Raw genomic sequence first — 22767 nt, 5'->3', positions numbered from 1 at the left:
ACTTTGGCAACTGTGGATACTCTGTGATCCTTTGTGGAGAAGGTTTGAGCATATCTGGTGTATTAGTCCGTGATGACCAAGACATTGGCAGTGTTACTGGAATCAGGCTCTATGGAGAGGAATTCAATACACACTCTCAAGTGGCTCTGTTCTTTATGAATGGGATAGTGGCTGCGTCTGATAGACAGCTCTGGTAGGCAGCGTCATCCTCCAAATATTTTGGATACATGACGTACAGTACTTTTCAATTTCAGGCTTCACTCGTGTCCAATAAAGCAGATATTAGACCAATCCGTAGGTCTTGTTAAATCCCAAATGACCTGAAGTGACTTCATTACAATCTTCGGATACTTCTTTCAGGGAAACGCAACTGGGAACGCCGAGGTCTATCTGGGGGAGAGGGAACACGATACGAAACATTGTTCGTCAACTCCAGTTTGTCTCATTTCCTCATGGGTAGGGGTATGGCAGGGTATCTTGTCTTCTCAAATGGGTCCATGTCCCTTCTAACAACAGATGACTAGGTGGCACTTTTACAAGGGTCGGCTTGCTGAGTTGCTGCCAATTCCGAACTACACAAGGCGGGCAGCTGCTTCGTATTCAGCGCCGTCTAGTTGCAATAAGCATGTGGAACGGCATGGCTCGAAGCTCCCAAATAATCAGCAGCTCTGTCAGGCTCACGTCTTTGCTCTGATTTCCCAGCTGTGGAAAACTGGCACATTGCTTTAACACCAGAGGCAGAGGCGTGCTCCCACTGTTGCCGCACCTCATGAGAAATTCGTGACAACGCACCCGCATGATTGCTCTGTCTTCCCGGCTGATAGGCAGTGCAGAATTCCTAAGCAGACAACGCCGCCGACCAACGATGATCTGAGGCGTCCAATTTCACCGAAGTGAGAATATAAGTCAGTGGATTGTTGTCGTTCCTTAACTCGAACTTGGGACCAGGTAGTCACTTAATTTAACCACCACTTCACCTTTCAATGGCAGAAACTCCAATATGTGTGCTGGGTAGTTTCATTCAGATAGGGATAGATACCGGCTCACCAAGGCAAAAGCGCCTTTACCTTTATCCTGATATGGGGCACCGCCTAATCCATCACGGCTGGTGTCTGTGTGCAATAAATACGGTAACTAGGGGTTTGCAAAGGCAGCCAAGGGTTCTCCAGTGAATAACTCTTTCAGCAACGGAAATGCCTCTTCACACTTTGCATCCGACCTTTCCTCTAAAGGCTCTGAAGAGCAAAGATGAACCTTGCCTTCTCCCTTTGTTCCGCTCCCGTTCTTCACTAAGGGTGTGTGTGGGGGGCAGAGGGGTGTAACCACCAAGTAGTTAGTTCAACTGATGGCTTACTCTGGAGTGGCCCTTCACAAATATCCGGTAGTACCCACAGACTTCCGGGAATAAACGCACGGCTCTCATATTCTTGAGCCTTGGCCACGTGGTCACCGCCTGTACCTTCGATGGATCTGTAGCCATTCCATCATAGGATACTGTGTGAATGACATAGTTAACTGACGTCTTAAGAACAGGTACTTGTCCAGTGAGAGTTTTAACCCTTCCGCTTCCAGGCGGTCTGACACATCAAATCTTCACGTCTCATGCTCCTCCAGTGTTGATACAAACACGATAAGAGCATGCAAGTACACCAGTTCCTCAAGCAGCATTCATGTCCCGATGACAGGTTGGAAAATAGCCGGTGTTCCTGATGCCATTTTTTCTTTATCCACTGCACTCTTGGGTATTTGATAATGCGCACTTCCTGGATCTAACACATGGAATCATTTGGCTCCAGTGAGGCAGACGAGAGCAACCTGGATCCGTGGAATAGCACAGCTGTTCAGTGTTCAACAATCAACACATATTCGTACTTTCCCATTCTTCTTCCTCACCGCCACCATACAGTGGCATGCATAAGTATGAGCACCCCTGGTCAAAATCACTGTTACTGTGAGTAGCTAAGCGAGTAAAAGATGACCTGATTTCCAAAAGGAATAAAGTTAAAGATGACACGTCTTTAATATTTTAAGCAAGATTACTTTTTTTATTTCTAACTTTTACAGTTTCAAAATAACAAAAGAAGAATAGGTCCCGAAGCAAACGTTTGGGCACCCTGCATGGTCAGTACTTAGTAACACCCTCTTTGGCAAGTATCACAGCTGTAAACGCTTTCTGTAGCTAAATTCTTGTTTGGGGGATTTTCGTCCATTCTTCCTTGCAAAATCTGCTCAATCTTCCTGAAGGTCTTTTGCAGTCAAAAGGGGGTTTTACTTTGCCTTTCTAGAAATCCTACGAGCAATTCTCTCGGAAAGTTTTCTTGGTCTTCCAGACCTCAACTTGAGCTCCACTGTTCCTGTTAACTGCCATTTCTTAATTACATTATGAACTGTGGAAACGGCTACCTGAAAATGCTCTGCTATCTTCTTATAGCCTTCTCCTGCTTTGTGGGCATCATTTATTATAATTTTCTGAGTGCTAGTCAGCTGCTTAGAGTAGCCCATGACTGCTGATGTTTGGGACAAGATCTGAGGAGTCAGGGTATTTATAAAGCTTTGACATTTGCATCACATAGCCTTTCCTAACGACGACTGTGAACAAGCCATAGCCCTAACAAGCTAATTAAGGTCAGACCTTGGTAAAAGTTATCTGAGAGCTCAAATCTCTTGGGTTGCCCAAACTTTTGCATGGTGCTCCTTTCCTTATTTTCACTCTAAAATTGTACAAAACAAAACTAATACACAAATTTTGCTTAAAATGTTGAAAAGAATGTTTAATCTTTTACTTCATGAGTTTTGGATATCAGTTCATCTTCTACTATTCTGTGAACTATTCTCAATAACAGAAAATTTGACCAGGGGTGCCCAAAATTTTGCAAGCCACTGTAGATGACGTATATGTAAAGTTGCAATGTTCCGCTTGGGGAACGAAAATTATAAAGAATGCTGTATCAGTACTGCCCTATCCAAATTTATTGCTCATCAGGAAATAAGACATTACATCGGCATAAAATTAAAGCGGCAGTATATTTGCAGATATTTCAACATTAACGAGCAATTAATAGAACAAAAAAGTGAAGGGGCCAATTACAGTGAAACCTGTCTAAGTGTTCGTTAGAACTCATTTCTGGAGAGTCGATTCTCATGGCGCTAAACCCACGTCCTCATCCACAGTTCAGACTTCACTTGAAGACTGTTACAAACGAACTGGATAACTCAGAAGTGTTTGGAATTCCTTCTTGGACCCATTCGTTTGCACAAATAGTTTTTTTATTACAAGGACTCCCCTTCAGACGGGATTCTTGAACGATTTCCCTTGTGCTCATCTCCTCACCTCCTTCCACTTCCAACATCTCCCTGCAAAACCGAAAAACAAACCACATTCCCTCAGATATCTGATCCTACCCAGCCCTCGCGAATGATCCGTGGCATCCCATTGGATAGAATGTTACTGCGAGCAATCTGATTGGCTGATGCAACACTCATAACCCGACCAAACGGTGCCTTATCTTAGCAGAAACCAAAATACTGCTCTGTGAAGCTTAATTAACACAATACCCTGCGCTTTGAAGAAAAGCTGCTGAAATAAAATACCTAACAGCATGGCAGTAGGAATGCAATAAAACATGTTCTTAGCCAGGGCATTACACCACGGTGGTTTATTATGTTACTATTCGCTTTGCACTTTGTGAAGAAAAATGGAAACCGGGTTCATTTCATCGTTTGGTCCAAGTTCGATGTCATTCTGGAGACTGGCTGCATCATTCTTTCGACCTTTGATATTCCCAACCCAACCATATATTTGTTATGCCTTTATTCCTAACGCCCCAATGTCATCGCCAACAGCCCGACCACATCAATTCATCAACCACACCATTCCCATGCCGTGAAAAGCTTTAAAAGGCGGGTGAGTCAAACCACTCAAAATTTAGACGAATATTTTGATTAGGGCTAGCTTATTAACAGACAGAAAGTTGCAGAAAAATTCTTTTGAAGCGCAAGTCACGCATCATCTATCTGAACACGAAGCATGATCGAGCTTAAACGATATTCTCATGTTCTTCATTTAGACAGAATATATAAATTCTTATTGATTTGTGCATTGTATGTATGAGTAACTGAACTCCCAGAATGCATTGATATATAGAGACCCAGGCATTCACAATGTATTGGTCAAGGTGAACATTCACAGATCCAGGCAGCGTGCAGTTGAGGGTGCTTCCCAAGCTGATTGCGTGCCCCCTTTTGAAGGGTACATCCGTACCCATGTGCCCCTTAAAAAATATTTGACATCCAAGTCTACATTGGGCAGCTTCTGGGACTGATGTGTATCACAGGGTCCCACTGAATTCTGGATAGAGATAAGAGTTTTTTAAATTGCAATCTATTAACTTGTAAATAGTGCGAAAGGTGAAATATTGTAGACTTCTAATAACATGATGTTGTAATCAATAAATAAGCCTGCTTTTAAAGGGGAAGAAAAGGATTGATAGTGCTGCAACAACTATAAACAGTGGTTCTTTCTTTTTATTCTCTGCAGGGAAGAGTTGCCAAGCCGAATGTAAACAGGTGAAAGGCAAAGGTCAGTTATTTAATTTTTAACATTAGGAAGAAATACCAATATGTACATTGAGAAAATGCGCAGGGTTCATGATTCTTGCAAATCTTTACTTCTTCTAAGCTACATGTTTACTTAAAGTAAATCAGAGTCAAGTCATTTGTAAGTGATTGAAATGTCATAAAAGTGACATGTGTATCTGTGCAGTAAGTTCCCACCTCAGACATTATGGTGCATGGTCCAGACACAGCGTGAGGCCAGTAGCCATCTGGTTGGCAGGTGGGATCCTACAATCTGATCACCAACTGTGACCATGTGTGTGAGGTGACTGAATCTTACCCATGATGCACCATGTCCTCAGTGCTTTCCTCCACCACTGATCACATGAGCAATCTTCTCCCACTGTCTCTAAACGTGACCAAGGATGGCTGCCACAGACCCAGCAAACTCTGGGCCCCTCTCCTTCCCAACTCCATGACCAGAGTGTCTGGATCCAGACCAAATTTCACAATGCTGATGATGCTGTCAATCTGAAATAAAAACAGAAAATGCTGGCAATGAGTAGCAGGAGCTGGAATGTTTGTGAAGGAAGAGACATGGGATTAGTGTTTCAACTCAGTCATGTTCTTTCATGGTAAAAACAATAGCATTGAGTTACATCTTACTAAATTTTGATATCATCTTTAAATATTGACTGCATGTTAATCCACAGCTGTTATGTGAGATTTGCATTCAAGTTTGGGTGTTTGGTCTGGCAGTCCAGGTCTTTACCATTGATAGTAAATGTCTGACACTTCTTTGACTTTCCAAACTACATACCTTGCAGTTAACTCTGATGAGATCTATTTGCCACTTGTCAGCCACTTCCCTGATGGTTGGGGAACAAAGGGAATGTCAGCGATAAAGAGGAGAAAGGATTAGCAAACCTTCAACATCCTGACTCAGATGTCTCTCTTGATCATCCTTTTATTGACATTCCCATTGTTTTTCCACCCTGCTTCCTTAACTGAATCCTGAAACATACTTGATGTTCATCAGAACCTCCCTGAACTGTACCTAGTTATAAACAGTGATAGTTTGTACACACATTATCAAATGAATGAGACCTACATTCAGAAATACTGTACATCTGTGTTGTACAGATTCTGAATCAGAAAGATTTCAACTTCTTCAGGGTGTTGATGAAGGGTCTCAGCCTGAAACATCGACTGTTTACTCATTTACTTAGGTGCAGACTGGCCTGCTGAGCTCCACCAGCATTTTGCGTGTGTTGTTTTGTTTTCCAGCATCTGCAGGTTTTCTCTTGTTTGTGTACAGATTCTGACCTGTACTCACCAGTACGGGATACACCTGTTATACAGCAACCACCCATGTCCGTCTGTCTGTAGTGCATCTGAGTTTAATGATTGATTTGTTTCCACTAGTCCGATGCCTAAGTGACGTACAACAGATTGTCCACTGGTACTGTGCCCAGTGTAACACAGTGACAGACCTGCCTGTGCCTGTTGGGGGCATTGTTTGAAACCCATTGTATATGATGTTGGATGTGGATAAAGGATAAAACGATGCCACACTTATCCTTGAGTGGAAACACAGGATTACTTCAGTATCGGTGGGTATTTGATGTACAACGTAGAAAAGAAAGGAGTAAGTATTAGGAGCAGGAAAAGCTTGCTCCTCACTTTGTGACTCTCCTAACAATCAGTGAGACCTAGCTGATGTTTGATCTCAATACTAGGTTTGACTACTACCTATATATCCTGTTCTGCTGAAATCTGAACTCATATTTATATTGAATATTTGGAGCAAATGAGCTCTCACTATCTTTTGATATGCTGAACGATTCCAAAAATTTGGTAGCTTTATAAAAATGTGCATTGTGCTCTGCAATTGCAAGAATTGAATTTAAACAGAACCAAATACAAGTTCAGTCCCAGGACACCTCACCTGACAGCACACGTGGGTACTTGCTGTACAACATAGGATGTATGGAAAACGGAGTGGGAGCAACAGGGGAAGTCTACTCCTCCCCAAACCATGTTCTGCCTGTTATTGAGATCATCATTGACCATCCAGCTCAATGCCAGTTTTCCTTTCTTTTCCCCACAGCCCCTGGTACTGTTTGTGAACTTAATCTATGTAGCAACTGGACATTCACGACCCTCCCAATGAGTCACAGTGCTGCTGTCACAACTACTGCCAGAGGGTCTGTGCTCTCTCGCTGACGGGCTGCAGAATCGGTTCAGCAATCATGAGTATACACATTCCAGCCAATTAGTGTTCCCTACAAGCATCTTCCCCTAACCACAGAATGCTCCTAGCTTCCTTGTCGTGGGCATCCCAGACCATGAGGTTCAGGCAATTTTTGTCTCTAAGGTAGCTGAGAACCTCATGGATATCTCTCTGACTCAGTGACGTAGAGTTCTAATTCAGCAATCGAGAGAGAATATCAATGTTATGGCTCTGGCTGGACAACCTCTGGGCTCCAGCAAGATCCACCTTTGTTCAGAAACATTGTCCAGAATTACCAGTATTTTCCGTAGGATACTTTTTCCTACCACAGCCTCAAGTGTGTCCATTTTGACTCCTATAACAGAGCCAGCCTTTCCAATCAGTCTATTCAGCTTGTTGGCATCACCCAGCACACCACCGCATAGAAGACTGAACTAGCGAGAACAGGCTAGTAGAACATGTGAAGGAGAGGCCAGCATACTCCAAAGAACCTCTGTTTCAGGAAGTAGAGGTGACTCTGAATCTTCCTGTACATAGCCTCTGTGTTGGTGCTCCACTCAAGCCTGTCCTCCTGGTGGAGAATCTGCCTCTCCTGTCAGATTCTATAAACTGCTCCCTTCAAGCTCTGTTCTATGTACTCTTGCCTCCTCCATGTGCTAATTGCTTCATCTCAATTGGACCCACCTATCGCTTGCCAGCTTTTGCTCTACCCCTTCCCCTCACCCCTCTGTATCAACTATCTCTCCTGTACCTTTTCAGTTCAAAAGGATCTCAACCCAACATTTCAACTATCCATTTTCCTCCACAGATACTGCTTGATCTGCTGAGTTCTTCTTCCACAGGGATTCCCAAACTGGGGTCTGCGGATCCTTCGGTTAATGACAGGAGTCCATTCCATATAAACATTGGAAATCCCCATTGTAGCAGTTCATTGTTTTGCTCTACAATGGCATGTCATTCCAGAATTTCACACATCCCAAAGAGATTACCTCTCAAATTTTGAATTTATGAGTCTTGCACAGAGTGCCTTAGCATAGGAGAATCATCCATCCCAGGAATCATTTTCACTTCTCAGATAAAGTTAATAGCTGCATCAGTCTTTGTCCCAACAGAACCTACTCGATCCAATGAATTTCTTCCTGGAGAATATTCGTCGCTGCTGATTCTCTGCTGTCTATCACAACAGACTGTTGGGCCATTCACTGGAATGACCTGATTTAATGATCTACAATCATTTATCGCTCTCCATTATCCATCCTGTTACTTTACCAGCCAGCCTAATGAAATATGTTTTTGAGGCAACGCTACCCTGTTTGGTGGTTTGACCATAAGAAATGTTCTGGGTTTATTGGGATTGTAAAAGGCTGATGAATAGTTTCACTCCAGCTAAGGTCTGAGCATTGAGGGATGAATGCAAACTCAGTAGAACCACGTGGCTGGTTCTCTGTGGATTTGTACACTTTGTGGGTAGATCATACTGCAAGGGCTCAGAGAACGATACAGATGATTTCAGCAACCACTGTATGTAGTAAGGCCATTTTTCACTACAACTGTCCGACACTTTACATACATTTGTTTTTTTTTAGTTAAATGAATTCTCACTGCATTTCTGCATACAGCTGCAGTTTTACCCTTTGTGGTGCTCCCTGTGTAGTTTCACTCTCCATGGTGCCATGATCTGGACTGTCCTCTGGACTCATCTCCATCAGTCTCTAATGTTGGGTACTGGTTTGAGAATGTTTGCTGCTGTTTTACCCATGCTGTTTCTCCCTACCCTTCAAATGACCACTCATTTATCATTTAGTCTACATTGTGGAACGTACAATCCAGGAAATTCAATTTCCCTCATGCTTCACGGAAACTTCTGAAATCTTAATCCTGAGTGTGATCAATCAGAGGCACTGGTTGTGCAGCGTGACATCCGGAGACACAAGGAGCAGGAATTCCCATATCTTTGGGAATAGTCCACAGTTACCGGCCATGATCTAAGAAATATTTTACTCTCCTTTCTCTTTCATAAAGATACTGATCTTCCATTTGTATCCTGAACTGATCCACTCTTTCTTTGTCATTGTTGTGTTAGATTCTGGGTTAGTGATTAAATACTTGATCATTTCTGCTTAATTTACCAGTATAATTTTGGTGAAACACTTACCTGTCTTTCAGTAACTTAATTCTCTTGCTCTCTGTCCAACAAATTCCAATTCCTTGCAGTTGGCACAGATTGCACTCTGTGTAAACCTGTCCTCACTGCCAAGTACAACACATTGATTTCCTCTATAGAACTGATGACCTGTTTAATCACTGGCTAACAAAGGAGTGAAGTGTGGGTAGATAAAGCCACAGGAACACAAATTATTTCTGAAGTACTTACAACAATTTTTTCTACCATTTCATTTCAGGTTTTCTAAATGTGAACAATCAACAAACAAGTTCAAAAAATAAATGTCTCAAGAAGTATGTTGTAATTGAACTATCTTTTTCATTGATGTTAGATATGAAGTATAAAGATTTACAGCTGAAAAAGTTGTAATCAGGAAAGAAGAATTTCAGAATTCTGTTCTCATAATGTATGATGTATTTTGTACCTTGTTTACAATAGTCAGATTATTCATCATCCAAATGACCAATACACTGGGATGAGTCTCTCGATGATACATTACAAGAAGGATCTTTTATCAGCCTTAGTTGGTCAGATACTCCCATTGCTCCAGTTGGGAGTGGACAAAGATCATTCATCAGCTTACTCATAGCTACTCACTGAACCTTAATGGAAATTGCACATCAAGAGAATTCACCACAATTAGCCTTACCTTCAAACGACCTCTTGACACTGGCCTCAATTAACATAGTATGGCAAAAAGTGGTAGCAGCAGCTTGCTGGAGACTCTTTCACTCTTAAGCAGTAGGATACCACTGAAATAAATTGTTGTGGGATCCTGCTCCATACATATCCAAATTGATGGCCAGTGGAAGAGGACATTTGACCAAACCCCAGGTACCCATGTCACCAGTGGTTAGTATAAGTTTTCTCACAGAACAATAGAGAGGAGGGAATTGCCTTTGCTAGGCTGCAGAAATGCAATTGTGCCATCACAGAAAATACAAATGCTCTCACTTTTATCATAAGCGACACAATAGGATATTCAGTCCCTGGGGATTGCCCCACCATTCAATATGAACATGGTTAATCTGCCTCTTCTTCTCAGCGAGTTCCTCATAGTTACCCATTCCCTCAAAAATGTATTTACATCCTCTTTAAGTATCCCCAGGAATTCAGTCTCTACCAAACTCCAGGATAGAGCATTCCGGAGATATATATCTTCTACAAGAAAACGTTGCTATGTAATTCAGTTTCAAATAAACATTCACAAATCTTACATATCCCCATGTTGCAGTCTCTCCCACTGGTGGAAACATCTCAACATCTTCTAATTCTGTTGGATTTGAAATCATTTCAATTACATCAGTCTATGTTATCCAAAGTGTAAAGATCTAATTTCTTCAAGCACACATGATAGAACAACCGAATCATCTGAGGAATAGTGATGGTGATGTTGGAAATAGTCACCTGATCTGACAAGGCATTTGTGTATCTACATTTCTGTGTGAATGTTCCATCAAAGTATCAGTGTGGGAGTGTAAACACTCATCTGCAGAGAGGGGAGGATTTTAGTTCTGTGCACAGATCTACTGGTCCTTGACTGGATGAGGGCATCTGGTAATTCTGCCGCATAGTCGTGTTACATTAAGATCCATGACAATTATTGATCTATCCTGATGATGGGTGTGTTATGTGTGTGTGTACATGTTCTTACAAATGTGTATACATTTGTGTATGTGCATGTATGTACTTGATATGTTCATGTGGTGTGTGTATCTATATGTGGTGTATGCTTGCGAGTGTATGTCTGCTGCATGCTTGTGTGTGTGTGAATGTAGCAGCATCAGTGGTGAGGTTGTGTTGTTAAATTTTACTTGTTCATTATGCACTGATCACTGGAATCCACCTGCCCTTTCAATCACATGGTTCTAGATGCTTTCATCAATATGACTGATGAAGGTTTGGGTGAGGCAGAGAGAATATTGAAAGGGAGTAAAGAGGAAAAGACTGAATTGAGATGGCGTAAATTACTCTCCCGTCCATTGAGTCAGCTGTAATTTCACGTTATATTACTGTTTGTACATTTTCATGTCTTCTGGTTTCACAGACCCAGAAGGAAATGCTTGGAAATGTTATTTTTATGTGAGGATTTAAAGAATGATGCCATGGAAATACACACAGAATATAAAGTTTTCAGAAAAAAGGGAATTCCCCAGAAAACAACAAATAAGACTGATTGCTAATTCTTCATGGGTAAGTACAAGATATTTATAAGCTGTCCACTTATGCTGGAGCTATGTATACAACCAATCTTTAGATCACTCCTTAAACATCTCTTGGATTAACAATGCAGAAAGGAAATTTCCCTAAAAGAAGCAACAGATGATGTTTATGTGTCATTTTAAATGTTTCTATCAAAGTAAATCAATGTGTTTTTCTTTGTAATGGAGGACCTGAGCTACAGAGAGAAATTGGACAGGCTAGGACTTTATTCCTTTGGAATATAGGAGAAGACTTTATGGAGATAGATAAAATCGTGATGGGTTTTTATAGGGTGAACACACAGTAATTGACCCAGGAAAGGGAAGTAAAAATCAGAGGGCATGGGATTAAGTTGAGAATTGAAATATTTGGGAGGGACCTGAGGGGCAAGTTTTTTCATGCAGAAGGTGATAGATTTATGGAATTTATGGAATACAAAGAAAGTGGTTGAGGCAAGTACAATAACAACATCAAAAAGACATTTGGGTAAGTATATGGATATGGAGGTTGAGGGATTTCGGACCATTGTGAGAAATTGAGACTAATTACTGGTCAGCTTGGACAAGTTGAGTCAAAGTTCCTGTGCAGTATTACTCCATGATTATAAGACTTTCCTACCTTACAATCAGATCAGGTAGTGATAAATCTATACCTATTATCAACAGAACACGGAGTGAATGGTGAAATTGTTTCCCTTTGACTTGTAAAGGTGGGTGAACAAACCACTGATAATCAGGATGCTGGTGTTGAGGTGAACCTTCCAGCTGAGCTATCTGAGGGAGCTGAAGAGCAACAGAATGACCTTTCAAGGCTCATTTTCACCGTATTTAATGACAGCAAACTATTTGAGGTAAATTGTTCAAAAGTGTCATTGTAGCCTGTATAAATGTACACATGAAATGAGATTTTTGTCAGCCTACATTGCTACCATTCAGTAGAAAAGGGCCAGGTGCCTGTGGTTGGGCTGGGAAGAAGTAAATTCTGAAACAGTGCCGGAGCCAGGTGAATGTAGATCCCAGTCTAATTTGTGATGGTCCACCAGAGGCAGAGGAGCAAACTTGGCCAGATGTTTTGGCAAAATATAGTTCTGATGCTGTGTTCTTCAACACTGCACCTTGCTGAAAAGACTCTTGGTTTATTTCTCTGCAGGATGAAAATAATAGCACACTATTAAATGACCAAGTGTTTGGAATTACTGTGGGAAACACAAGCATTCAGAACTTAATGGAAGGTGTGACTATTAAGGTTAATCATGGCAAAAATATGAAAGTAAGTATTTTGACAATAATTCAAAACAAAATCTTTCCAGAATGATGAAAGGTCTATAAGTCAATTAAAATTTATCCCTTTATTACCCAGACACAGATTGTAACAACTCACTTGGTGTAGTCATGTCTTTCTACTCAGAATTGTCAGCTAAGTCAAAACACTAACCACCCTGGCTAACATTTAATTTACACATTAGTTCATTCTATCAAAACCACCTGTAAACAGCTCCTTTGTATCAATAAACCGCCCTATTAAAGTCTTGTAATATGATGGTATTCACCCTGCAGTTTGAGAGGGAGAAGATAATGTCAGATTTATCAGTATTACAGTGGAGTAAGGGGAATTACAGAGCTATGAGAAACCAGATGGCCAAAGTTGATTGAAAGGGGACACTAGCAGGGATGACAGCAGAATAGCAGTGACTGGAGTTTCTGGGTCAATTCAGAAGGCACAGGAAAGATACATCTCAAAGATGAAGAAGGCCTGTAAAGGGAGAATGCCACAACCCTGGCTGACAAGGGAAGTCAAAGACAGCATAAAGAAAAAGAGAGGGTATATAATATAGCAAAAAAATAGTGTATAGTTAGAGGATTGGAAAGCTTATAAAAACCAAGAAAAGGCAACTTAAAAAGCTATAAGAAAAGAAAAGATGGAATATGAAGGAAAACTAGCTAATAAGATAAGAGAACTCCAAAAGCTTCTACAGGTATATAAAGTGTAAAAGAAGCAAGAGTGGATCTAAGACTGCTGGGAACTGATGCTAGAGAGGTAGGACTGAGGGACAAAGAAATGGCAGGCAAACCTAACAAGCATTTTGCATCAGTCTTCACTGTTGAAGCTGTTAGCAGAATGCCTTAAGTTCAAAAGCATCTGGGCTTAAGTGAGTGTAATTGTTACTACTCAGATGAAAGTGCTTGGGAATCTGAAAGGACTGAAGGTAGATAAGTCACCTGGACTAGGTGAACTACACCCGAAGGTTATGAAAGAGGTTGATCTTTTAAGAATCATTAAATTCTAGAATGGTTCTGGGGGACAGGAAAATTGCAAATGCCACTCTATCTTTCAAGAAGGGAGGGAGGCAGAAGAAAGGAAATTATAGGCCAATTAGCCTGACTTCAGTGGTTGGGAAGATGATGGAGTCTATTGTTAAGAATGAGGTTTCAGGGTACCTGGAGCACATGATAAAATACCCCAAAGTTAGCACGGTTTACTTAAGGGGAAATCTTGTCTGACAAATCTTTGAGGAAATAACAAGCAGGATAGAAAAATAAGAGTCAGTGGATGTTGTCTTCCTGGACTTTCAAATGGTCTCTGTCAAGCTGCTGCACATGAGGCTGGTTAACACGATAAGAGATTGTACTCCATGGTATTACAGGAAAGATACTAGCATGGATAGAAGATTGAGGGACTGGAAGGAAGCAAAGTATGGAAATAAAGGACAACTTTTCTGATTGGCTCCCTATGACTAATGGTTTTCTGCAGGGGACAGTGTTGGGACTGCTTCATTTCCCATTACATGTCAGTGATTTGGATGATGGAATTGATGGTTTGTGGCCAGGTTTGCAAATGATACATAGATAGGTGGAGGGACAGTGAGAGTTGAGGAAACAAAGATTCTACAGGAAGTCTTAGACAGATTGGAAAAGTAGGCAAAGTAACAAGTGAACTATAGTGTAGGAAAGTGTGTGATCATTCACTTTAGTAGAAGGACTCAAGGTGTAGAATATTTTCTAAATGGGGAGAAAGTTGAAAAAGGGACTTGGGAGTCCTTGTGCAGCATTCTCTGAAGGTCATCTTGTGATCGAGTCTATAGTAAGGAAGGCAAATGCAATGTTAGTATTCATTTTGAGAGAACCAGAAGATAAGAGCAAGGATGTAATGCTGAGCATTTACAAGGCATTGGTTGACCGCACTTGGAGTACTGTGAGCAGTTTTGGGCCCCCTATCTAAGAAAAGATCTGCTGGCGTTGAAAGGTTTCAAAGGAGGTTCACTATAATGATTCAGGGAATGAAAGTTTACACACATAAGCACTGTGTGCTGGTGCAGGGCTTGTACTCACTGGAAGTTAGAAGAATGAGGGAGGATCACATTCAAACCTATCAAACATTGAAAAGCCTAAATAGGATATGGAGAGGATGTTTCCTACAGTGAGTGAATCTGAAACCAGAGGGCACAGCCACAGAATAGAGAGATGTCCATTTAGAACAGAGACTAGGAGGAACTTCTTTAGCCAGACACTAGTGAATTTGTGGAACTCATTGTCACAGATCGCTGGGGAGACCAATTAATTGAGTATATTTAAACCAGAGGTTGTTAGGTTCCTAATTAGCCAAGGTGTCAAATGTTACATGAAGAAGGCAAAAGAATGGGATTGAGAGGGATCATAAATCAACCATGATGCAAAACTGCAACAGACTGGATGGGCCAAATGGTCTCAAGTCCTATGGTCTGATGGTTTTATTTAATTCCCATAAATCGAGCTGTTAAATTCATTTCTATCCGTGCACATTATTGTTGATGCATTATTAACACTAACATAATCTAATTGATATGAATCAGTTTGGGTGCAGTTTGAGGCTCCAAGTATCTGACTTCTGTGCAGTAAAGCAGTAACAATATGACAGCACTGAACAAGACATCTAATTCCACTTTATAATTGCATTGGGTGGAATGAAGTTAGAGCGAATCGTCAAAGAAACAAGCCTTTTGCCCAACCATGTCTGCACTAATCATCAACGATTCCATGTTTCTATATTTTGTCCTTCCCACATTCTCAGTAGCTCACACCCATCTGGCCTGCACAGCCAGGCACCTCCAGTCTCCAACCAGCTGACAGGACTCACCTGTCACTTGTTTCCAACTCATCACATGCAGCCTATTTAAACCCAACACTCATCCCCAGTCCTTGTTCACCCATCAAACTAGCCAACCTCATCCAGTTGCTCTGAAACTTCTGTTACCTTTGTGTGTTAAGTATCAGTTCTCTCTGGTTTTGTGGCCCCTCATGTCTTGTTATTTTCCAGTATATTAATAAAATATCATTTACTGCTAACTCGTCTCCACCGCTCTGCTTTTGGGTCAAGCCTCCACTACATTTCCTGACAACCTCCAGATTGTGCAACACACATAAAGACCTAGTAAATTTACAAAGGCCAATTACTTTGCCAGCCAGCATGTGATTGGAATGTAAGAGAAAACCAGAGCACCTGGTGGAAATATATATGGTCACAAAAGAAACCTGCAAACTCCACACAGAGAGTATCTGAGGCCAGATTCAAACCCAGGTATCTGGAGCTGTGGGTCAGCAGCTCTACTGTGCCAGCTCTGATAGAAATCCAACTCTAAGAATCACCATCAATATTTTGAGAGCATCTCCCAATTTCTTGAGACTTTTCTGAATTTGTTTTCTGTCTTTAAACAACAGCAGAAAGTGACATTATTGCTGATGTTTACATCAGTCTAAAACGGGTTAAGCAGACAAGTGGGACAGCTCAGATGTACAGTCTTATTAATCAGCAGTTTAGTTCTGTTGTACCAGTCGGACTCTTTTATACAGACCCTTGATGCCCACACTGGTACATGTATACATTGCTGAACAGTCATTGCAACAGGTTTCTGGTAACACACAAACTAACTAAACAAATCCATATATTTCAGAAAGGATCATATCGATGTGTATTCTTGTTTGAAAGTGAAAATGGTAAGCTGAAAACCAGTTTAAATATTTCAGACAGTGTTGGAAACCTCACAGTGTAATCTTTAAACCCTGAATTGATGTTACAGAAAACATCTCAGACTCCTGGAATTCCACAGGCTGTAAGACAACAGTTAAGGGTCATCAAACCATTTGTGTGTGTGACCATCTGACCTTCTTTGCTGTGCTGCTGGTAGGTTTTACATTTGTTCCCCCCTCCCAATAAAGATGAGTTGGTCACCTGCAGAAGGCGTAGCTGTCTGTCCCTTTCATTGAGTTATATCGTTGATTTCTCCAGCACACAACAGGCCATTCAGCCAAACTCTGATTTAACCACCCAGAACTCATTTACACCAACCTATAATAATCTCATAATATTCTCCCCCTAACCCCCTCATCCCGCCAGATTCTCCCACTACAATTCCCCCCCCCCCCCCACCAGGTCCTCAATACTCACCCAGACATTGGGGAAATTTACAAATAACCTTCCACCTGCAGGACTTTGGGATATGGGAGGAAACCACAGGAACCAATGGAAACACATGTGGCCTCAAGGACAGCATGTAAACTTCGCAGAGACTGTTCCCAAAGTCAGGATTTCACCTGTGTCACTGGAGCTATGAGACAGAGAATCTACTAGCTCTGCCACTGAGCTGCCCACTTTCCTCTTTCCTTTTTTCAACTCTTCATCTTCTTCAGCCAGTCCTGCTCACCCCTCAAAGTCAACTGCTTCACCAAATCACCCTGTGGAAATATGATGACCTGAATATGTCTACCCACACAGTAATCAGCCATCCAATCTCCCACCCCTGGTCAGGATGGAGTCATCCCGGTACTGAGATTTGGCACCCACATGGTTAATGATACAGCAAATGTACGCACTTGGCCATAAACATGAGCAGCTCTGTTCTACTCCAAGAGAAGACATGAATACCAACAAGGTCCAGCCCAAGGCAGCATTTTACTAATGGTGACCTACAATGACATAAGGCAGAATAGCCACTGGAATTTGTATTGCCTTTGGAACTTCCACCTGCTGTTCAGTAATGGGGACAGCAGTGATCATCATGGGGTCATACAGCAAGGAAACCGTCAATTGGTGCACTGACCATGCTCACCGTCAAGCACCCATTTACCCTGATCCCATTTTGGATCAGCTCCCATTGAGGGTTGACATGGTAATCTCCCCACTGTAGCTTTCTTGTGCTTCGTAATACTGACACTAAATATGTTGGGAGGAAAACAGAATCATTTTAAAAAGTAACTCAACTTCTTGTTTGCCTCCAAACTCATTGATGTACAATCCCCCTTGAAATCAATGTAGTCTAACAACCAGTGTGAGCCTTGTCCGGGTCTGGAATTCAACTAGTGATTTCTGACTGGTGCAACAGCGAGCAGCAACATGATTGGGGTGTATCTGTAGACACTACACCAGATGGCAGTGACAGATTCCATGTGTGACCAAACTACTCACTGGGAGGTGTGGCCTCATTTCAGCATGAACAGCAGATGTGTTCAGATCTTCTGTCTGGGACGCTTGTTTCCTGGGAACAGTTCAAGTTTACATCAGACGCATTTCAGGCATTGTTAATTTTCAACCAAATTTATTTTCAAAAATTTAAATCACCTCCAGGAATAGACAAATCAGACTGAGTACAGGTTTAATCATTGCTCAACAATCACCATTATTTCCCAAAGGACTTACGCCTGGACAACAACACGTTGGATAAAAAAGATGAGCTGTCATTAACGTACATCACAGTGATTGGCTGTGCGATCTCTGCCGTCTTCTCAGTCATCACAGTATTCCTTTACTGTGTGGTGAGGTGAGTGACCCCATCCAGTGAGTTCTGTGGGAGCATCACTGATCAGACTGCACCTTGTCGTAACCTCAGTCCACCCAGGAGCTTGTGTGTTTCACAGATCAGTCTCTGCTGTGAACCTTCTAATTATCTTTCCATGGAGCAGTAAAGAAATGGACACTGATTATTCATCACTCACACTGTCACTAACTATCTCTGTATAAATTACCCAACAATGACCCTGACACTAACTACAGATTACCCAGCACTGACACTACTTTACAAACCAGTTGACGGCTAAGCTGATTCCTTTACAACACAAGGGTGTTGACAGTGGTGTCCTCAGTGTTAAAAGCTGAATGCTCATTACTTACTGGATGCAGAATGCTAATTGAGGACATCTGCACTGGAATAAGGTTACAGCCGATGGCATACTCCTTGGGTGCCACCGCCTGTAACCCAGCTGTGTCCCCCTTGCCTGAGTCACTGTTAAACCAAAGGTGTGATCGATTCCTTTACCACCTGGCTCCTGATTCCAGTGTGGATCCCACACAAGCACAACAAAAGCCTTGGTGATGGCTCCAGGCTCGCTGATGAAGTGTTTCAGTGTGTGAAACTCTCTGGAGGAGCTCGGCACCACAGTGGCTCGTGGTCACTGCACTCTACAGAATGCAGCTCAGCCTCTCAATTCAGAGTCTCAAAGGGCTGGGGAACAGGAGCAGAGGGAGGAAGGGAGGGAGAGGAGGAAGGGGGAGAAGCAGGGGAGGAGAAGGAGAAGGGAAGAATGGCAGAAAGGGGACATTCCGAGTCAATGCTGAGAGATGTTTTCTGCCTGGAATTCAGACTGTCCCTTCTGTAAACACAGTTCTGAATCTGGTTCTCCATTCCACCACCGTTCCCACAGTAGCTTCCCTCTTGTCTTGACAGTCACCAATCCCTTTGAAAATGACTAAAACGGCTGTGTAAAGCTGAATTGTCTGTTTCCATGTGATATTATCTCTGTAGAATCAGAAATGTTCTTGAAGTATGACTAGTTCACAATGTTGGTATCTAGTTGTCTCTTTGTTTTAGGAAGAATAAAGGTGATCACACCACCCAGATCCACATTAACCTCTGCATTGCTTGCTTTCTACTGAATATGAATTTCCTGACCAATGAGTGGATTAGTAAGCTGGTGATTGATGGTCTCTGTAAGATGATGGCTGTGCTCCTTCACTATTCATTACTGTGCACTTTCACATGGATGGCAATTGAAGGACTTCATCTCTACCTGATGCTGATCAAAGTATTCAACGCTTATGTCAAATGCTACATACAGAAACTGGCTTTGATGGGTTGGGGTGAGTATTGGGTCATTTATTCACTTTCTCTTCAACAATCGATACTTTACACATTTGACATCAGTTGGTCCAGTAGAATATTTTTTTCTAAAGAGTACAGGATGGATAGGTGCCTGATGTCAATTTGGCATTGGTACTCCTAAACACAGCACCATCATGAAACCTATGTATGTCCCATTTCTGAAGCTGGTAGCAGTTATAAAATTATAAACCCTAACTAACTTCATTTCATGGAAGGTGCTACTTGCTACTGAGTTGTTCCAAATATCTCTCACATGGTGGATTGGATAGTGGACTACTTGACAGATAGACCTCAGTATGTGCGGTTGGGAGACTGTAGGTCTGACACGGTGGTCAGCAGCACAGGGGCACCGCAGGGAACCGTACTCTCTCCGGTGCTGTTCACCCTGTACACATCAGACTTCCAATATAACTCGGAGTCCTGCCATGTGCAGAAGTTCGCTGATGACACGGCCATAGTGGGGTGTGTCAGGAATGGACAGGAGGAGGAGTATAGGAAACTGATACAGGACTTTGTGATATGGTGCAACTCAAACTACCTGCGTCTCAATATCACCAAGACCAAGGAGATGGTGGTGGACTTTAGGAGATCTAGGCCTCATATGGAGCCAGTGATCATTAATGGAGAATGTGTGGAGCAGGTTAAGACCTACAAGTATCTGGGAGTACAGTTAGACGAGAAGCTAGACTGGACTGCCAACACAGATGCCTTGTGCAGGAAGGCACAGAGTCGACTGTACTTCCTAAGAAGGTTGGCGTCATTCAATGTCTGTAGTGAGATGCTGAAGATGTTCTATAGGTCAGTTGTGGAGAGCGCCCTCTTCTTTGTGGTGGCGTGTTGGGGAGGAAGCATTAAGAAGAGGGACGCCTCACGTCTTAATAAGCTGGTAAGGAAGGCGGGCTCTGTCGTGGGCAAAGTACTGGAGAGTTTAGCATCGGTAGCTGAGCGAAGGGCGCTGAGTAGGCTACGGTCAATTATGGATAACTCTGAACATCCTCTACATAGCACCATCCAGAGACAGAGAAGCAGTTTCAGCGACAGGTTACTATCGATGCAATGCTCCTCAGACAGGATGAAGAGGTCAATACTCCCCAATGCCATTAGGCTTTACAATTCTACCGCCAGGACTTAAGAACTTTTTAAAAGCTATTATTAATGCTTTTTGAGATAGTGATTTAGATGCATATCATATTTTTACTGAGTTAAGTATTGTATGTAATTAGTTTTGCTACAACAAGTGTATGGGACATTGGAAAAAAGTTGAATTTCCCCATGGGGATGAATAAAGTATCTATCTATCTATCTATCTATTAGTTATTCATTCTCTTATTCTGCATTTTGTTTCCTATCATTGTATCATTACTGATAATAATGCAATATTCAGAGAGGAAAACCGATTGACATCATTGCCTGGTTATCATCCGACCAAATCCTTGCCTTGGGTCCTGCATTTCAGCTGTTTTCCACTCATGTCAATACTTTTTCTCTCCTTTCTGAGATTCTGAATCTGCTTTGTGGAGATCCTTATTTATCTAACTTTCCCTCTCTCCCTGTACCCCCAACCCCACTCTCCCTCCTCCCCTCGCAACCCCAGTTTTGGGCACATCTAACCCATTTTTGTTGCGATTGTGGTCTGCATCACGTTCATCATTCAACAGTAATTGGGGCTGAGTTATGACCGTCACTGCGGAAACTTCAAGAATAATCCAATTGCAGAGTTTGGTGCAGAATTAACAATACATTTAAAGTATGGTTTTTAAACATCATTATTCTTCATCATTCATCTGCTATTCCTGGTCATGGCATGAATGCAATATTTGGAAAATAATTTATCACTATGCCAAACCTCTAATCGATAAATCAATTACAGCTTAACATTCTCAACAGCGTACATAATGAATTATATGTGATGACCACAGGATGAATACATGTCATTTTCTTCTTTTGACAGGCATCCCTGCTGTGGTGGTGTCTTTGTGCATTGCAGTGGACAAGGACAATTATGGACAGTTTCAAATCAAAATGCAAGACAATAACAGCTCTGTTTCCATGTAGGTCTGGTTAACCATGCCAACAGCAATAATGTTGATATTTATCTCCATTGCTCAGTCTGTGACGAGAATTTCAGCTGAACTAGATGTGTGTAGGTAGAGTCATACAGGCAAGAGCACTCCGAGGTTCTGAGTCAGCTGACATTGGGCATTAGATGGTGGCCACGTTACCACCCTGTGAAATCTGTCAGGAAACAGGTTCAGATTAGCTATGTTGTACCCAACAATCAAACATTCCACTGGCACTTTTTATCATGGAGAGACATTGGAGGGTGAACAGTAGGCCAGTAAAGCATCAACATCCTTTGGATAGAGTTAGAGTTTATTCTTCAGCTACTCAGTATTAGCTGGAGAATCATCATACTATGTTTGCCATTTCCTTTCCGTTGACAAAGGAGATAAATGGTTGCAGTGACTTAGATGTGGAACAGTTATCAGCGGAGGTTACTTACCAACTTTCCATGAGTTCACTTCAATGAACTAATTTTCTTCCCTCCCCACCACTGTCACAAATCATGGACCTGAACATGAAACATAAGGAAAGGATTAAGTTAAAGCTTTATCTGTTCAAGGTGCATTTTTGAACTAGATATCACTTTGCAGTGATTAGTCAGGGTACTGAACATAAAAATTGGGAACAAACAAGAGAAAATCTGCAGGTGCTGGAAATCTGAGCAACACGCACAAAACGCTGGAGGAACTCAGCAGGCCAGGCAGCATCTACAGAAAAAGTACAGTCAATGTTTTGGGTCAAAACTCATCAGCACGACTGGAGAAAAAAGGCTGAGGAGTAGATCTGAAAGGTGGGAGGACGGTAAAGGGAAACACCAGGTGACAGGTGAAACTTAGGGGGGGAGGGATGAAGTAAAGAGCTAGAAAGTTGATTGGTGAAAGAGACAGAAGGCCATGGAAGAAAGAAGAAAGGTAGGGAGGGGAGCACCAGAGGGAGGCAATGTGTGATAAAGGAGATAACATGAGAGAGGGAAAAGGGAATAGGAAATGGTGAAGTAGTGGGGGCAGTCATTACTGGAAGTTTGAGAAATTGATCTTCATGCCATCAGGTTGCAGGCTGCCCAAATGGAATATAAGGTGTCGTTCCTCCAAACTAAGTGAGGCCTTATCACGACAGTGGAGGAGGCCATGGATGGACATATTGGAATGGAATGGCGTGGAATTATAATGGGTGGCCACTGGGAAATTCCACTTGTTCTGGCGGATAGAGTGTAGATGCTCAGCAAAGCAGTCTCCCAATCTACGTCAGGCCACACCGACGTAAAGGAGGCCACACCAGGAGCACCAAACACTAAATAATGCCAACAGACTCACAGGTGAAGTGTTGCCTCACAAGGATGGACTGTCTGAGCCCTGAATGGTAGTGAGGAAGGAGGTGTAGAGGCAGGTGTAGCACTTGCTCTGCTTGCATAGGTAAGTGCCA

The 22767-nt window shown here is 42.1% G+C and overlaps 1 long non-coding RNA gene across 1 annotated transcript; it reads left to right on the top strand.

Moving 5' to 3' along the window:
- The first annotated feature begins 16205 nt into the window (after nucleotides 1-16205).
- On the top strand, nucleotides 16206-19133 carry LOC140740954 (uncharacterized). The gene is made up of 3 exons (XR_012101969.1): nucleotides 16206-16310; nucleotides 17816-17943; nucleotides 18991-19133. It is a non-coding gene; the product is annotated as an uncharacterized lncRNA (long non-coding RNA).
- The last annotated feature ends 3634 nt before the right edge of the window (nucleotides 19134-22767 follow it).

Source organism: Hemitrygon akajei, chromosome 17, assembly GCF_048418815.1.
Source record: "Hemitrygon akajei chromosome 17, sHemAka1.3, whole genome shotgun sequence".
NCBI lineage: Eukaryota > Metazoa > Chordata > Chondrichthyes > Myliobatiformes > Dasyatidae > Hemitrygon > Hemitrygon akajei.
Note: the sequence above shows the minus strand (reverse complement) of the source record. Positions and strands in the feature narration are given on the sequence as shown.